At 36.5% G+C, this 18,096-nt stretch overlaps 1 pseudogene; it reads left to right on the forward strand.

Moving 5' to 3' along the window:
- The first annotated feature begins 3,323 nt into the window (after positions 1-3,323).
- Positions 3,324-3,442, forward strand: LOC145007826 (5S ribosomal RNA; annotated as a pseudogene).
- The last annotated feature ends 14,654 nt before the right edge of the window (positions 3,443-18,096 follow it).

Here is an 18,096-nt window from a genome sequence, read left to right on the forward strand (position 1 = left end):
CTCATCACTCTCCACCTCATATTCTAGAAAAACCTAAAACTCCCCCACACTTCAAACTCCTTGCAGAACACTTGTCTTCTCCAAGCTCAACCGATTGCCCTGCCACAGCTCAAAAAAAGAAAGACTGGAGGTCAGACAAACTTGCTGAAGAGATCTGGAGACTAAGTGGCTTTGATACGGTCATGGATGAAACACTTACCAATTCTTGGGTCAATCCCCACCGGAGGCTGGAAGATGAAGATTATGTTCCCCACCTCACATATGCAAAACCTCCTCCAGATGGCTACTGGGATATTCCCATCTCGCCCAATGCCAGATACTTCACGGTATTTGAGCAGTTTGACCAAAGCCCTCCCGAAGCTAAGACATTCTCTATGGAGTTTGAGAGACTTGCACAAGTCTATGCTAAGCATGCCTCCCCCATAGAGCGCATATGGTCCAATGACTGGCCTTCCGCAGTTGTGAATTACAAAGTTCGAAGATTTATGAAGGCAAAATTCTTCCAATACACTCTCACCCGAAGGGGACATGACTACATTCACACCCAAGCAGATTTTCCCAACATGAAACGGGAGGAAGTGTTTCTCATAGCCAAAGTATTTCAAAACAAGTGCAGTGTACCTTGCATGGCTACTCATAGAGAACTTTTGTTGTAACTCTTGCGTCTCTATAAATAGAGACCATGCCCTTTGTATCAATCACGCATCTTTACACTCTAATACATTTTCTCTGGATTTATCCTTTCTATCTCTTTCTTACTCATCCATATTACTTATTGTTACATAGCAGATTACAATTACTCCTCAGAGAAAGTCTTTGTGACTTAATCACTAAGTTTGATCTCACTCACTAACACTGGTTTAAATGCATTCCATGTTATCAACCAACTTATGTGTATACTTGATATAACAATTGTTGTCATTTACTATTCTTTACTTTCTGCACCTAACTATCTAACCTTCTAACAATCTAACATAATATTATTGTTGAGCTTATAGATCCTCTGAGATTAACTATTCCGCTAAATACTTGTTCTAACTTTTGTTCAAGTGTGACTCAAAGTTTTTCTCTCAACAATAGGGATGTAGGTCAAACCTTCGTGAACACACTTCTATTCCGTACTAGGACTGCATAATAGGGATGTAGGTCAAACCTTCGAGAACATACTCTTACTCTTTAATTGAATGATCGAAGTACATCTACGGTCAATGGTAGCAGTTTCTAGAAATTCTAGTTCATCAAATAGGATTCGTAAAAAGATTATTATTATGACTTTCCTCGCTTATACATTCCCGAGTTATATATAACGAAGACATGGTAGACAATAGAATGTGAGATTTCTAATTTAGTTCTTTTCCTCGTTGGGATGTGAAACTATAGTAGAATCACACATTTTATTATCCGCCCAATCTTGATTATATCATAACGTGTATAAGCTAAATTTTCATGTATAATAACTCATCTCTTAGTCAGAATCAGAATGATACAGGTTTAACCGTAATAAATCATGAACCCCTTTTCTTTCGTATTACAGAATCATGTCATCATCCAGAAATAGCCCACCGAGCAACGAAACCCTTATCCTTCGTATCGATGCCGCTATGTTACAAGCCGCGGTAACAGTTGTTGTGACAACTTTCCTTGCACACATCAACTCTGGAACGCGAACAAGACTGGAAAAGGAGTCGACAATTCCGATTGTAGTACCAATCCAGGAAGCCAACAAATGACAACAATCACAAACTTGCAAATCCATAAAACCAAGAAGAATAAATGAAATCTCCAAGCCCGAAAGGAGCGCAAGCGATCCCAAAGACTTTCCATGCAACACCAACAAGTGGAAACTCGTGTCATTTAACCACCGATCAGACCATGCGAAGGAAAACTTCCGAAGTGTAACAAGTGTAGCTTTCATCATAACAGGGCTTGTCATGAAATGCAATGCTGCAATTGCCACAAAGTAGGGCACCATGACCGTAGTTGTGGAGCACTGGCACGACCCATTTCACAAGTCCTTGATATCAGGATCAGCCCTGCACACGATAGTAGTTGTAAGACCGGACCCCATAAAAGAAAAGTTTCAAAGTGGATGAACAAAGAAAACAAACGTGTCCACATAACTCTGACTCGACACCTCACTTCCACCACCACTGCTAGTACAAGTCAGACATGCCACCAATGTGGCGAGATTGGACACCTAAAAAAGGATTGTCCGATAACAAAGAACTCCGACGCAGATGGGAAAATACTAAGGATCGCTGCCACAGGAGAGACTACTCCGGACCCACGTTAATGTAATTAAGGCGTTTCATTTTAACAAACCCATAAAACATGTTTAAAACTAGTGCAACTTGAGCCTTATCTTTTGCGAGATCTCGTCAGTTAAGGGACCCTCGTGCTGCGTATAGTTGCCTTTTGTAGTATGCCTTGTTCGCAGCAGCATTCCTGTAGTTACTCTAAAGTACTGTAACTCCTTTAAAAGTTGCAATGTTGTGTTTTTTCTGTAACGCCTTTATGTTCAAATCTAGTGTCTTTACTTTCAAGTATGCCTGATATTATCATACAACTTGAGTCCATTTGATCCTCGCAATACCAGTTCATGCGCATATCTCTTTCTCCAAAATAGACTTTCTAGTGAAGCTGTCATTCCAGAACTCCGAAGTACTCATGCATAGAGTACCTCATGTTTCATAACCTTCTCGAAGAAACCTCAGCAAACCTCCCCGAAGTACCACTCGTACAATACGTCAAGTTCAATCCAAAGACCCATACGATTGATCTATCACTGAAGAATGTATACATCGGGATGGTATATAATCAAGGTTCTATATGTTTAGAATTGATGATTCCACTTTAACTTCTTTTCCTTGTTAGGATGTGAGCTTGGAGAAGAATCATTTATTCGACTACCTTTTCAATCTTAATTATATACGACTCATATACATGAGACTGTGATTGATGAACCATGTGTGACTTCTAATATGAACTTCAGGATAGAGACTGCCCAAGACTACGAGTAATCGCTTTTCAATCTTAATTATATACAAATCATATACATGAGACTGTGATTGATGAACCATGTATGACTTCTAATATGAACTTCAGGATGGAGACTGCCCAAGACTACGAGTAATCGCATCGTCACGCGAACAAACTTAGAACCCAATACGACTCCTGCAATCAGATCGCCCTATGGTATAACACCCACTGAGATACGAGAACCATTCGAACAACTTAACGAACTACTCAACAATGGAATGAAAAGACCAAGCTTCTCACCCTGGAGAACTTCGGTCATATTCTTCAAGAAGATAGACTTCAGTTGTTGCGATCATACCAGCACTAATGCATCGGATCCCATCAGAACTCCGTAGTTAAGCGTGATTGGGCGAGTGAAGTACTAGGATGGGTAACACCTGGGGAAGTCCTCATGGTGCAGACCCCGATAGGACTTCGATTAGAAATCATTACCTTCTGTCTCGCATAGATGAATTGGTTGACCAACCGCAAGGAACGATGTACCTTTCAGAGATGGACCTGAAATCTGAATATCAACAGTTACGATTATTAGTGAAGGGTGTTCTGAGGACAATCTTCCAAACTCGATACGGACACTACGAGTCCATAGTGATACCCCTCGGATAGGACTAATACGCCCGTAATATTCATAAACTTAATGAATAGGGTACGCCATTCTTGCTTAGATCAGTTCGTCATTGTCCTTGTAAATGAATTACTTATCTACTCTCGTAGTAAGAAGGAAATCATAAAGAGCATCTACAACAAACCATGGAAACACTACGATCAGGGAAACGTTGCGAAAAGTCTCTAAATACGAGTTCTAGATTTGAAGAGTCGAATTCCTAAGACACATTACCAGTAATATGGGAATTCTTGAGGACCCTTCTAAAAATCAAAATCGTTGAGAATTTGTTAGCACCAAAGATGCCTACGAGAATTCACCATAGGTCTCACTGACCTACTATCAAAAGTTCATTCAGAACTCCTCGCGGATTATAGAACCTCTTACGACTTTGACTCAGAAAGGAGTGGCCCTTAACTGGGAAGAGAAGCTAGAAGAGGAAACCGTTGGAATTCCAAGAGAAAGGCCAAATCCTTTCAGAAGTCTAACTCTGGAAAGGCTTGACACGCTACGGAAAGCGTGGGAAGCTAAATCCAAAATAGTTAGGGTCTCCGAAATTCTTGCCAGAATCGGCCCCATAACTCACAAACCCAACCTACACCGCGAACTCAGTAACATACATTTTACCCTTCACGTCTCGAACTTGAAAACGTACCTTTCGTCAGGACTCTCGTAATCCCACTCGACGAGATCGAGATCAACGAGAGCCTCGCCTTCGTGGAAGAACCATAGTGACCATCAACCGAGAAGTTAAGTGGACGAAGTAACGCCACATCCCATTAGTAAAGGTTCACTGGAATGCCAACCGTGATCTAAATTCACTTGGGAGTGCAAGAATCATTCGATTAGGAAGTATCCCCACCTCTTGACTCGATTATTCTTACCTACTTCCTTACCTAAATTCTAATTTCGGAATGAAATTCCCTCTAACAGGGGGATGATGTGACAACCTGCAATTTTCTAACATGTACATTCAAACACTTCAAATACTTGTCAAAAACATTTCAGTACATTTTTGGCCGGATTTAAGTCTGTTTGGTGTTTTAATTTATTTTATATTATTGTTCGTCAAACGATTAAATAAAAGGAAGTGTCGTTATTAGTGAGGTGTATCAAACAAAACAACCAACACCCTAGCTAGGAGTTTACGGCCAAACAATTGGTGTTTGGGCTGTAAACACCTTTTCCCCAAGGACTCATGCATATAGCATGAGTTTACACCATTTTTCTCTCATTTCCCATTTCCCACCTCAAGAACACAAGGCTTTTTCTCTCAAGTATCATAAGACTATTCTTCCAAATCCGCCAAAAGTGTAAGTTTTATTTCCTAAATTCGTTCATACAACACCTAATCTAGTGTTTATACATCATTTCATCCATGGATTTTCAATTTTTACATAGATCTTAAAGCATTCTTCAAACCACCAAGAACACACACTAGTGTTCTTGGGTCTTAAACACTCTTATAAGCTTCATATAAGTAATTATACTCCTCCTAGCTAATTGTTTGCTTAGTATACTTGATAATCCATGGACTAAACACCAAAACCCCCTAAGAACATTAGTTTACGGTTTGGGGATCTCCCAAAACCGTAAACACCCCCAAAGGGTGTTTTGATGCTCCTAACACCTTCTAATTCTTGGACAATAGGCTAGAACCTAGCATGCATGAACTAGAAACAACAAAGGACGAAATGGTGGGAGTAACCATGACTTTACGACCATAAACTCAAGGGTTTACGGCCATAAACTCCCAAAGGTGGTCTAAGGACCGTAAACTCCAAAAAGTGTGCCATTTCGAGCCCTAACCACTTCCTAAGCCCTTGATTCAACCGTAGGACACTTCTTTGTGAGGCATGAGACCTTTAAACACTCAAATACACCATCCCCATGAGTTTACGGCTGTAAACTCATGGGGGGAATGGTCCCTCAACCATAAACACATGTAGGGTGACCATTTGAAGTGTAAACTGCATAGTGAGACCATACACTCCTTAGATGCAACCCGTAGCGCTCCTAGCACTTGAAGCAAAGTGTTTTCATGCATTAGAGTGTCTTTACTTACTAAATTAGCGATTAAATAACTAATTGGATACAATTATGTATCACCACATGTTACATATGATCCGCGTGTGTGTTCAAGTTCTCACTTGATACCTAGCACCATACTCGGCATTTCCATCCACTTCACTCATTACAGGTGAGTTCATACCCCTTAATTAACCTTTTAAATGTTTTTAAATGTTTATAAATGCTTTATGGGGGAATACAAGTTAAATCATGTTTAGTTATTATATCAATCACATGTGATTAATAACTAGCATGCAAATGGATTTACTATACGTTAACTGTTTTACCAAACAGATTTCTCTAAATGACTTTCTTAAACGTTTTAACATGTTTAAAACTCTTTATCAAACTGTCTTGCACACTGTAAGTTTCCTTTCAAACTCTGTTACAAATGTGTTTCAAACAAAGGTTTTCCTCATACTTCAACTGTCTTATCAAACAAAATACTTTCAATCGTTTTATAAACTGACATCAAGTCATCGTTTCTTAGTATTAAACTTTTCAAAGGTTTTACAAAACTTCTTTTACGCTTTTATATTATCAAATGCATGCCTAGATATGTATAGTTATATAAATAATGTTTAAAGGACTTAGGACGGCTGGCTCGCTTTATTTCCTTTTCCTCGTTGGGATGTGGCCTTAGGGCATCGGTTGCTCGTCCGAATGTTGTCTAAATATTAATTATATATCATGTATACATATATAGACATAAAGGTTCCATTAGTTAGTTCAGTACCTTTGGGTAGCAAAGGCATACTTCCGGTTATACTTGTACGTCACTAGTAACTATAATAGGTATAGTTAGGAGATACTACTTACTATTCCAAGTACAAAGAATCACACAAGAGTCAATTCATTCATGATTCTATACTAATACATTACATATTTCATGAATATGCTTACATGAATACATTTGCATAGATACGCTTACAAGAATACGTTAACATAAATGTGATCCACTGTATCTGAGTATGCCTTCATTGACATGGCCCGAGTTGTAGCTAGAATCTCCTAGAGGGAGAGTGTGAGTTTGGATATAGATCTATACTGGATTAACTATCCTACACCTTGTTGCTAGCTAGTAGCTACAGCCGGACCTGCAGATCTGCGGGTGCCAAATGTCATACCTTTTTACGACCTACATTGTCATGTTTTCTAGTCAATAGTATGGTACAATTAATCAGATAATACCTTAATATAAATATGGTTTAAGGTAGTTAGTACAGCAGTAGTTCCTATAATACAACACTATAGTACTTACACGTTACATACGACAATTGCAAAAGGATAAAAATCCAGTTAATATATTATTAATACCTTTACCATGTGTCATATTCACATAATCAAAGAGGTAGATTAGAATATAATAATAATAGTCGTACAGTCTGGTCTTGGTAGAAGGCTACTTTCAAAACAGTCTGGTCTTGGTAGAAGGCTACTTTCAAAAAAGTCTGGTCTTGGTAGAAGGCTACTTTCAAAACAGTCTGTCTTGGTAGAAGGCTACTTTCAAAACAGTTAGGTCTTGGTAGAAGACTACTTTTTATACTAGTAGGAAATATGGGATTTTCTAGGGTTTTCAAACGTTTACAATTACTTACAAACATTTTCATACTTATACAAACTTTTCTCCAAATGTTTACAAGTCTTTAGTTCACAGTTTTACAAATCAAAAACACATTAATACTTATGAATTCACCAGCTTTATTGCTTATACTCGCTTTCAAAATAACTTGTATTCTCAGGTCACAAATCGACAGGTACGCCAACCAGGTTTTGTGAAGACGGAGCAGTAAAGACTCGTCATTTATTTTGAACATTCATTATGTTGTATTATTCTATGAAAGAACACACTTGTAATTAAAATTATACTATTAATGCAATGGATGATGTTGTTGCTTGTTTACTACTTTACATTGTTGTGATACAATACATGACGTCCTCCACCCCAGAACGTTTATGTCGTTCCTGGTTTTGGGGTGTGACAATAAGAGTCCAACAAAGCACAAAGCAAGCAACATTTTTGTAATTAACACTTGAAAGCCAAATAAAAAATCAAAGGACATCCCAAACTCACTTGCTACTAACATGCTAGGAACATCCACTAACATTTTCGGTTCTCTTATGTATGCAAATTATACACAATATGTGATCAAATAGACCATCGAATAAATGATTCTACCCTAAGACCACAATCAGGCAAGGAACAGGAAATAAAACTAAACCAATCATTCTAGGTCTGTATGTCACACCCCCCGAACCATCAGAAAAGCAACGGCGGAAACGTCTGGGGGAGGCGACGTCATTCGTAGTATCACAACAATCATATCATAGTAATCAAAGTAAACACAACCATTACATTACATTATGAATATTTACATCTGCTTGAAAACATAGTTTGTACATCATATTATATAACAAAAGATAAAGACGAGACTCCAAAAATGCTCTGTCTTCTCCAAAATCTGGGTAGGTACCTGTCTATCGTTGCCCTGAGAATACAAGCGGTTTTGAAAACATATCAACATAAAGCTGGTGAGTTTGTATAAATAGTTTCTTTCCATTATAAGTACATATCGTTTGTATTGAAAACCGTTGTTACCGAGTTCTGAAATATGTATGCATGCTTACCAAGAAAATCCAATATTTTCTAACATGTTTGTTGATTTTTGTATGAAAATATGTTCTGTTTGAAAACCTTGGCTACCACCAGTATGAAATGTATGATCGTTTGGAAACCCTGGTTACCACCAGTATGTATAGTAGTTTTATTACTTAAAATAAAACTATAGATTATGTCCCTCGAATACCCTCCAGTAAGTAGATAGGTAGTTTTATTACTTAAAATAAAACTATAGAAGAAAGAAATCTCATAAACAAAGATTAGTTTATACTTATTGTGACTTATATAACCATACTAGTTTGACCTGTGACATCCTTAACGTTCTTCAGGCATCGTACAATTACAAAATTTGTCACCCCAGGGGTGCCCGCCTAACTGTAACTAACAGTTCAGGTGTGGGATTGTCAGTCCCGAATAGATCTATTCACAAATTTCACGCTCTCCCTCCAGGGGACTCTGGTTATACTACCGATGAGGATTTATTGGTACCCCGAGCGGCAAAACGAAGATAGTCTCACAATCTTGTATTAACTAGTTTACATGTTTGTTCGATCGTTCTCAATTTCAAAATCCTTTGTAATGGTGTAGAGTATAAATAATTATACATAAAATAATTATTTAGCATGATACTCTAGTTTGTATTCGTATTAATGGATAAAATAAATCTGACATAGTTTATATGTTTGACCTGCATGAAGTTTGAATTTGTAAAACCGATAATGAAATCCCAAACTATACCTATTATAGTTTGAATGGTTGTTACGCTCGTGTATCGTTTTGAAAACTATGCAATTATGAATTTAAAACATCCCTTATACTCCGCATATTACTAAGGGATAATTGTATCTAAACGTTTGATAGAAAAGCATTGTAATTGCATCAGTTTTTAAGTTATGAAAACCTTTATGTTTAGCTTGTATCCCCCCTGAAAACATGAAAAACTCGGAAAACTGTAGGGGTATGAACTCACAGTTTATCTTAGGATTCGAGTTTCGATTGGTTATGAGCACCGAGTGTCAACCAGTGTTTTGCACGTGTGTGGACCCTATTAACATATATTGCACATATATGTATTAGATTGGGTATCTCATGACAAATCATGATGGAAAACTGCCCTAAAGGCTTGGAATTACTAGAACTAAGTGTTCTATGTCCCATACTTAGAGATTTTTGCAAGTTCAAGGACAAATATGAACATTAGAGTGGGTGTATGGCCATGAAAGTGGGTGTGCGGCCAGGGAGTGCGGCCAGACTTGTGTGTGAGGCTGCACACAGGAGTGTGCGGCCGTACAGAGGGTGTGTGCGGCCGTACACTCCTCATTTGTGTCCAAAATATTGATTTTGAGGTGTTTTCTCCTCAATTTGGAGAGTATTTGAATGTGTGTGGCCACACTATGAGTTTTAGGCTTAGACTCAAGTGTCTTACCACTATAACAAGCTGATTGATGGAGTAATTCACGTTCTTGAGGCCCTTAGAGTGTTCTTGGATGAAGTTTTTAGAGAGAGAAAGTAGTGAGAGAAAGTAGAGTGAAACCAAAGAAAGAAAAGAATGAATGAAGGGGTCCTCCCCTATATATAGAGGGGAGTGTGTGGCTGGGGAACGGGTGTGCGTCTGGGTGTGCGGCCGCACACACCTTCCTTGGTGTGTTTGGCCCAATTTTGTGATGTTACACACTTTCTAATCCATCTTAAGACTCATATCTTGGATATACTAAGCCTAAATCACTCATATGGACCCACAATTACACTATAAGATGATAAATTCGAGTGAAATATTGATATACGTATTGATTGCTCATGATAAAAGTTTCGGGTTGTCACACTATATGATCCTAAGCGTATAGAATTTTCAAACATACACTTATCAATCAATTCCACCAACATAGATTCCAACTCTAACATAGCACCCAATTCCTCCAAGGCTATCAGCACAAATCTCTCCATTCTATCGTACAATTCCTGAAGGTATCCTCAGCCTTATCCTAGCATGCAAACATTCCGTATCATACAACATATCAACATGTATGGGTATTCTAGGAATCACTTACTTGAGCTCAGCTGATTAGACGCATCGCACCTCTTTCTTTGTAAGAACCCTTTTAGAAAACTTACTTTCTTTTAAATTTTTTACCAATTCCTTAGTTTGAGTTCAAAAACACCTGAGAGTGTACCTAAATCCCTCAAACCAAGGCTCCAATACAAACTTGTAACGTCCCAAAAATGCTAATAAAAAATTTCATTTTAAACATCAAGTCATACAACCAATTGTTCCAAAACCAAATAAAGTAAAAGTGTGTTTTTCAAACATCAGAATATCTCAAAAGTAACCAATTCGTAAAAAGCCATCAAGGGATGAGGTGCAGTCGAGTCAGTCCCTTCCTTTTGAAACCGAAAATACGTGAAAAATGTTAAACCATAAACTATAAGGACAAAGCTTAAAGAGTTCCCCAAAACACCACATACCATACATACCGTTGTCATGGGCTGCCCCTATGGCTTTCCCCCTGAAATGCGATGGGCAACCCCTAAGGTCTTACAACCAGGTGCCATAGACTACCCTCATGGTCTTTCCTTGAAAGGTCATGGGCTACCCCCATGGTCTATGATCCAAGTGCTATGGGCTACCCCCATGGTCTTTCCTTCAAATGTCATTGGCTACCCCCATGGTCTTTCATGTAATTATCACAAAGACAACTACCCAACACATAACACAATCTAATGGGCCGACATTGGTGATGGGTTTTATACAAACAATCCTATGTGTTCATTCAACCCTAATTGGATCTATGTTTTCACTATTAGACATACAACTTTATGAACACAAAAAGAAACCTGGGATACTCCTATGATTTTTGAAATTCATAAAGGAAAATATAATACATACCTTTTGTTGTTATATATAAATAACAACTAGTTCCTTGAATTTCCTTAGCTCTTGAAAGCAAGTACCACAAGTGTAGTACCTCTAATGGCTCACAAACACACTTTGGGTGAAAGGATGAATATGAGAGAAAGGAAGGGAGCCAAGAAGCTCTAAAATTCGATCCTAGTAGGTTTTCTCCAAGGAGTGGCCGAATTTAGTGCCTTAGGGTTCTATTTATACTTAAGGCTAACTAGGGTTTCAAGGTGGAAACCCTAATCCCTTAACTTAGGGCCTAAGCAAGTCCATGGACTCCTTTCCTTAAGCCCTTGGAAGAAAACTCATAGATCTTTCTAGGATTTTTGTTCAAGCCTACATAAAGGTGATCCAATAGCCCAAAGTCTCAACTATCAAATAATTACAAAACAGTCCCTGTACTTTTAATTAATTCCTTTAATCCCGAAATTAATTCCTAATTAATTTCTGATTAAATACTTATTAATAATATGATTCGAAATTAATATATTATTCATATAATATATTAAAAAATCATATTTATACCCCAATTTATTATTCTTAACAACAAATCAACCTCTCTCCTCAACAATCATCATGTCTAGTCACCAGTGTGAAGGAAACCCAAAAGAACCATGCTCACAATCGGGTCAAGTACATACCAAAATAGTTATGGACTTAGACACTAATCCAACAGTCTCCCACTTGGATAAGTCTAATAACTATTTTGTGTATGACTTCAGAACATGATCAATAATCGTAGCTTTCAAAAGCCGCTGTCAACTCTGATCGTATCAGAAGCGTGTTCTTTAGATAAGGGATCATATATTCCTCCATTCTTGATATCGCATAGACTTGAGATACGGATTGAAATCATTCTCTCAATCTATGTGTTGTTTCCTGATTTCCGATTTATGATGACTTACAACAGACTACAATTGAAGACATCAAATTAGTCCCGACTTGGCCAAGCGCTTAGGGTGTCATCACTAAATCATTGAGGGGCCCACATATATCGCTTTTATCCCACTTTGGGAAAAAGGAACGGATAAACTTCGACTCAATGCTTGCTTGACTCACTCATCGAATCATACACAATAATAAGTTTTATAACACCAAGTTACTAGTGCATTTACTTATCATCAATGTGCAACCGACCAGCAAATAACAACTCACATGTCTCGGTTTCAAGAATATACAATATTATCGACTCATAATCACTCGTGATAAAATCCATGAAGTGATTTTAGTGAGCGTGGGTTTAATCCAATACTCTAATCTTATCAAAGGACTCATGAACTCTGCAGCAAACTTGTGTTATGTCTAAACTCTTTAGACAATCTACAGAAAGATTCATGACAGTCTTCCTTCATACCTACTCCCAACGTATGACTGATTATGGAGGTTCGAATAACCCAGTTATTCTGGAAGTCAAAACATGCAAAGAGAAACACAATGATAATACTTAATCCTATATGACCCCAAACTTGTGAGTATAAATAAAACACCTTTATTTAATCACCATATTGATTACTCATTATTCATTGTTTAATGTTTCAGATAATCTACTTTATAACTCGAATTATAACCACAGTTGTCCCATGCTCCAAGCATGCACACTTTGGTTTCCTATGGTCCATACTTTGTGAAATAGATCAATTGAAAAACTTTTCCAATGAAACTCATTTCACAATCCCCAATCCTTATAATTAGTGTAAGAATACCAAATTCTTGCCACTTTTAGAATATGTCAGATTCTAATATTTTATGCAATGATCTTTTTGTAAAGTCACGGCACAAAAGTCACAAAGACTCGGCCAATGAAATCACAAGGTACTTTATCAGAAATTGTTACAAAACAATTCTATATATGTGATGTCTCTTACTCAAAGTACATTCCTTTGAACTTCCTTTTTGCATAAAGTTTTCTAATCTAGACATAAATTCTTAATTTCCAACTCCCAATTATGGAAACCTTTCCATATTTTCCATATGACAACTCATTCTAAATAATGTCGATGTGGTCCATCCATTACTATACTTCCAACTACTCACAAGCGACCAATCATCAGCGAACTTTGGATCGTCCTTTGATAGTTATTTAATTATTTTAGTCAAAACCGGTTCTAGTCCCTTTTCCCTCTTAGTGCCCTTGGCATTTGGAAAATTTTAGAACGATCAAATATTATAGCATTTGCAATCGATCCTGTACCTGAGGCGTATGGGACACAATGCATAATGTCTTAAATAAAGATATGATACTTTATCAATCTTCTGCCATAATATTTTATGTGTCACGTTCTCACTATTCGAACTATGAAGTGGGATTCCGTAATCATAATAGAAATTTTGAGAATGTACTATGTATCCTTGACTAAGTTTATTAACATACCACAATCTAAGCCTTTAGATTTGAAATGAAGCATAATATTCTCTCCCTTAATTATAGCAAAACAACTTTTCAACCCTTACAACTTTGCGAAGTGAATCTTTGTTTTCTATAATTAATATTGCTAACTTGCAATACTTACCATAATAATCATACAAGCATAACACTTATTCTCCCCCTATTATGATATTTATTATCATATAAGCATAACACTTATGCTCCCACTAGCTTTGACATGTAATAAAAAAAACAGTTAAACTTCTAGAAAATAATGCTTATTGAATTCCTTAAGCTCATATCTCTAATACCAGATGCTTTGATAATCCTTTATCTAAGCTTCTTAAACTCATACGCATTTTCTTAGAAAGCTTACATGTGTGTCTAAACAAATTTATAACTTATGTTACTAAGTCCCAAATGTTCAGAGTAATTGCCAAATCTCACAATTCGAACTATGAAGAGGGATGCCGTAATCATAATCGAATTTGAGAATACAATTTACACAACTACTATCTCCTTAAAATCTCTCTTAGTGAAAGCATTTCCTCACAATCATTTTCATGAAGGAGGGAAACCTTATGACACTTAGATTTTATGGTGTATGTGTTCCTATCCATGTAAATTTGTCATAACAACAATCATAAGACAATGTTTGTGACAAATCCATCTCATATGGACAGAACTTGTTCAATCTCAAATTCCTGCCTCATGGCAGCACGCGTGCCCACCATTGCTTCCAGGTTGTTAAGCAGCTCACCCTTACCTATCAATGTACTTTTCATTGATCAAGGTGCTTGTCTTTATGCATTCAAATGAGAACTCATAGAACTCACATACATAGTTAACTCAAATGGAATGACACAAAAACTAGAATATGTCAGTCACGATAGGTTATAAAGCTCAAGGCGTGCGCTAGTGATGATCAACTAGGTTTATTCTTGAATTTGTTCTTGAAATTTTTCAAGACATTTAAGACTCCCACTGACTCCTTAACATATAAGGTTCTCTTGTTAAGAAACTTTTCTTGATAAACAAATATTCAAGAGTTAGTGTAGCCTTTATCAATACAAAACACTTAACAAAATTGGTCCTAGTTGGTCTTTGTCTTATCCAAAACATCACAACTTACCAATTTCAAATGTGCAAGAATAAGAAAACTTTTCCAAATTCCACATTTGATGAGTGTTATAAACCTACTTAAGACTTTTCACTCAAGTCACAATCTTGACTCTAAGACTTGATATTAGAACGAATTATGATTGACTTCTTGATTTAACCATTTCTACAATTCTCGATTCCTCTTCTTAGACATACATATGTACTAAGACTCACTTAGAGGACCAATTGAGAAATAGTTCTTAATCATTAAGACTTATCATAAAACACAATAAAAGGCACTCTCCTTTCTTCTTAGAACAGAGAAACTTTTATCTTTCTGCCTACTTGATTCTTCTTATTTGTTCTGCAATTGATTGAAACTCTTTCAATCAACTCAAAATTATACTTAATCTTATAAGTATAACAACATTTACTAAACTTTAGTAAATCATGACGAATATCTTTTTCACTCTTGTGGTAGACTTTATCAACGTACGATCTAGTGTACTCTATCTCCTAGTCCTTTAATTGACACTTTGTCAAATAATTAGTCTAAATTTCCCAAATGTGAAAGTTTTTCATTCATCATACAATACACGTTGCATGATTTCAAGTTTCTATCCACTTGAAACTTGGGTGATGAGAAACTCTCCCTATTTAGTAAACTCTCGAAACTTCCACAAATAACCTAATTAAGAATCAAATCCATTATTGCTAATAATAGAAACCTTCAAACATCAATTTTTTCATACACACCATTGCAAGGATAAATAAATAAGATAAAATCAAATTTTATTTTATTGCGGAAATATTTGTCCTTACAATGCAATTCAATTGAAAAACTATGTTATTACATATTCTTAGCAATTTATTCTAACTCCAAGTAGTAGCTCAAGAATCTAATCTTCAAGTAATGCGATCGAAATCCATTTCTTCACGATTAGATTCAACTCACTTCTTCCCTTAACCTTCCTCTCTTTTCTTCGATCCTACAAAACATCAAAATGTAATCTTATCACATAATGTATTAATAATCTAGAATAGGAACTTAAAAGAGTTAGTTAATGGAATTTACCTAAAGTAGAGTCATACGTCTTGACTTTCCCATCTCTTAGATCTCTCAGGTAAATAGGGCAGCTTCGTCTCCAATGCCCCTTCTTTTGGCAATAAAATCAAATGGACTCTTTTGGAATGGCACAAGGAACTATCTCAGGGTTTACCTTTTCTGGATTTCCAATGTCACCATTTTCAATATCCATTGAAGTTTGGGAGTTTGATTCACCAGACAAATTTGCTTGACCAGCATGCCAAATCATTGCTGATTCAGCAGCTATAAGCAAATAGGTGAGATCAATGAGGGTCACATCATGATCCATCATATAGTACTCTCTAACGAACTCACTATATGATTCAGGAAGTGACTAAAGAACCCAGTCAACAGCCAACTCACCTGAAATCTCGACACCCAACATCCTTAACCTATCAATGTGTGACTTCATCTCTAAGACGTGTGCACACACAGTTTCCCATATTCGTGTTTACTTGCCAAAAGGGATTGAGTGATCTTGAAATTTTCAAGCCTTCAAACTTGTGGGTTAGGGAGAATAATTGGAGGAGGTGGAGGACGTGAAGCATGATTTCTTGTTCCTCGATCATATCATGGAACATCATATTCATTTGGAAAGCTTGTTTCATGGAATTTGGGAAGACCATGATTGTCATAACTAGACATTTACAAAACGGGAGAAAATTCAAGTTAAGTTGATTAGAAACCTTGATGTAACACCTAAATGAAACATCGAGGTTAGGATCCAACACAATACTCTGCAACCTAGAAGAGGGATGCCGTAATCTAGTTGCAGAATATTTTAAGGTAGGTAAATGACGATTTAAATGAATTAAAACTCCTAGATCTTTTGAGATTCATTGAACTTTTCAATGGCATGTTTAATCTCGATTATGACCTTCTATTTGTGACTGGGATGCCGAGGATCACAAATAAGGTGTGAATAGCCATACGAATCTATGTGGTGCACTCAACGCTACTATCACCTTATCAATGTGTCGGTTAGCCACACACGCTTCATTAATCTATGATAAACATCGAGCCACCCTTCGCCACCAATGTCAATCCCAAATTAGTGTACCGGTTAACCACGCACGCTCCACTAACATTTGACTAGGGTACGAAGTGTAATTCCATGGATTAGCATATAATTTCACATTTTTCCTAAAATAACTATGATTTGGGAATTTGTAAAAGCATTTAGTTACTTTGTACTTCATTATACTTATAATGGAAGGTTTCTGTCCAATCCTACCCGTTCGGCTAATGACCCTCGACTAATCAAGAGTGCGGTGGGTAAGAGTGGATACCCATTCAATCGCCATGTTATAGGCAATTTCCTTAAACACCCCTTATAGACTAGCTTCGTGAATGAGGCCTACTAACGGTAAGACTGACTCTTTACTCATACATATGTATATAATATTAGACTTTTAATGTTACATATAGTATAAGGGTGTATTTTATATTCTTAAAATACTAGGATTTTAATCATATTTAACTTTTTCAAAAATTAAAACTTTTCAATTTTAAACTCTTAAATATTAAAATATTGATTTAATAATTATCCAAAATTAAACAACTAATTTAAAATTATTAAATCTTGTAGGATTATCTATTAAATTAAACAATTAATTTAAGCTAATCTCATATCCCCTAAGATTTGAAAATTTATGGAATGGGATAATTCATAAGATCTTTAATTATCCATTTAAGGAATCAAGGATAATTACAAGATATGGCATTATCCAAATCCCTAAAATTTGGGAATCCTATCTAGGGGACAAGGCAAAATTTGAAATTATAGGGTTAGACAACCCTAAAATCGATATCTTAGGGACAAAGGAAAATAAATTTAGGAAACCCTACCAAAATTTCGAAATCTAGGGTTTAGAAACCCAAATTTCGAAAATTAAGCCTCCAGGGTTTATTAGCCATAAACCCTAATTTTCATATTCATACATTTGTATCAAATTTAATTGAAAACAAAAACCTAAGGCTCTGATACCATTGATGGGTTTTATACAAACAATCCTATGTGTGCATGTAACCCTAATTGGATCTATGTTTTAACTATTAGACATACAACTTTATGAACACAAAAAGAAACCTGGGATACTCCTATAATTTTCGAAATTCATAAAGGAGAATATAATACATACCTTTTGTTGTTATATAGCAATAACAACTAGTTCCTTGAATTTCCTTAACTCTTGAAAGAAAGTACCACAAGTGTAGTATCTCTAATGGCTCACAAACACACTTTGGGTGAAAGGATGAATATGAGAGAAAGGAAGGGAGGCAAGAAGCTCTAAAATTCGACCCTAGTAGGGTT

This window comes from Lactuca saligna, chromosome 7 (assembly GCF_052625555.1).
Source record: "Lactuca saligna cultivar CGN05327 chromosome 7, ASM5262555v1, whole genome shotgun sequence".
NCBI lineage: Eukaryota > Viridiplantae > Streptophyta > Magnoliopsida > Asterales > Asteraceae > Lactuca > Lactuca saligna.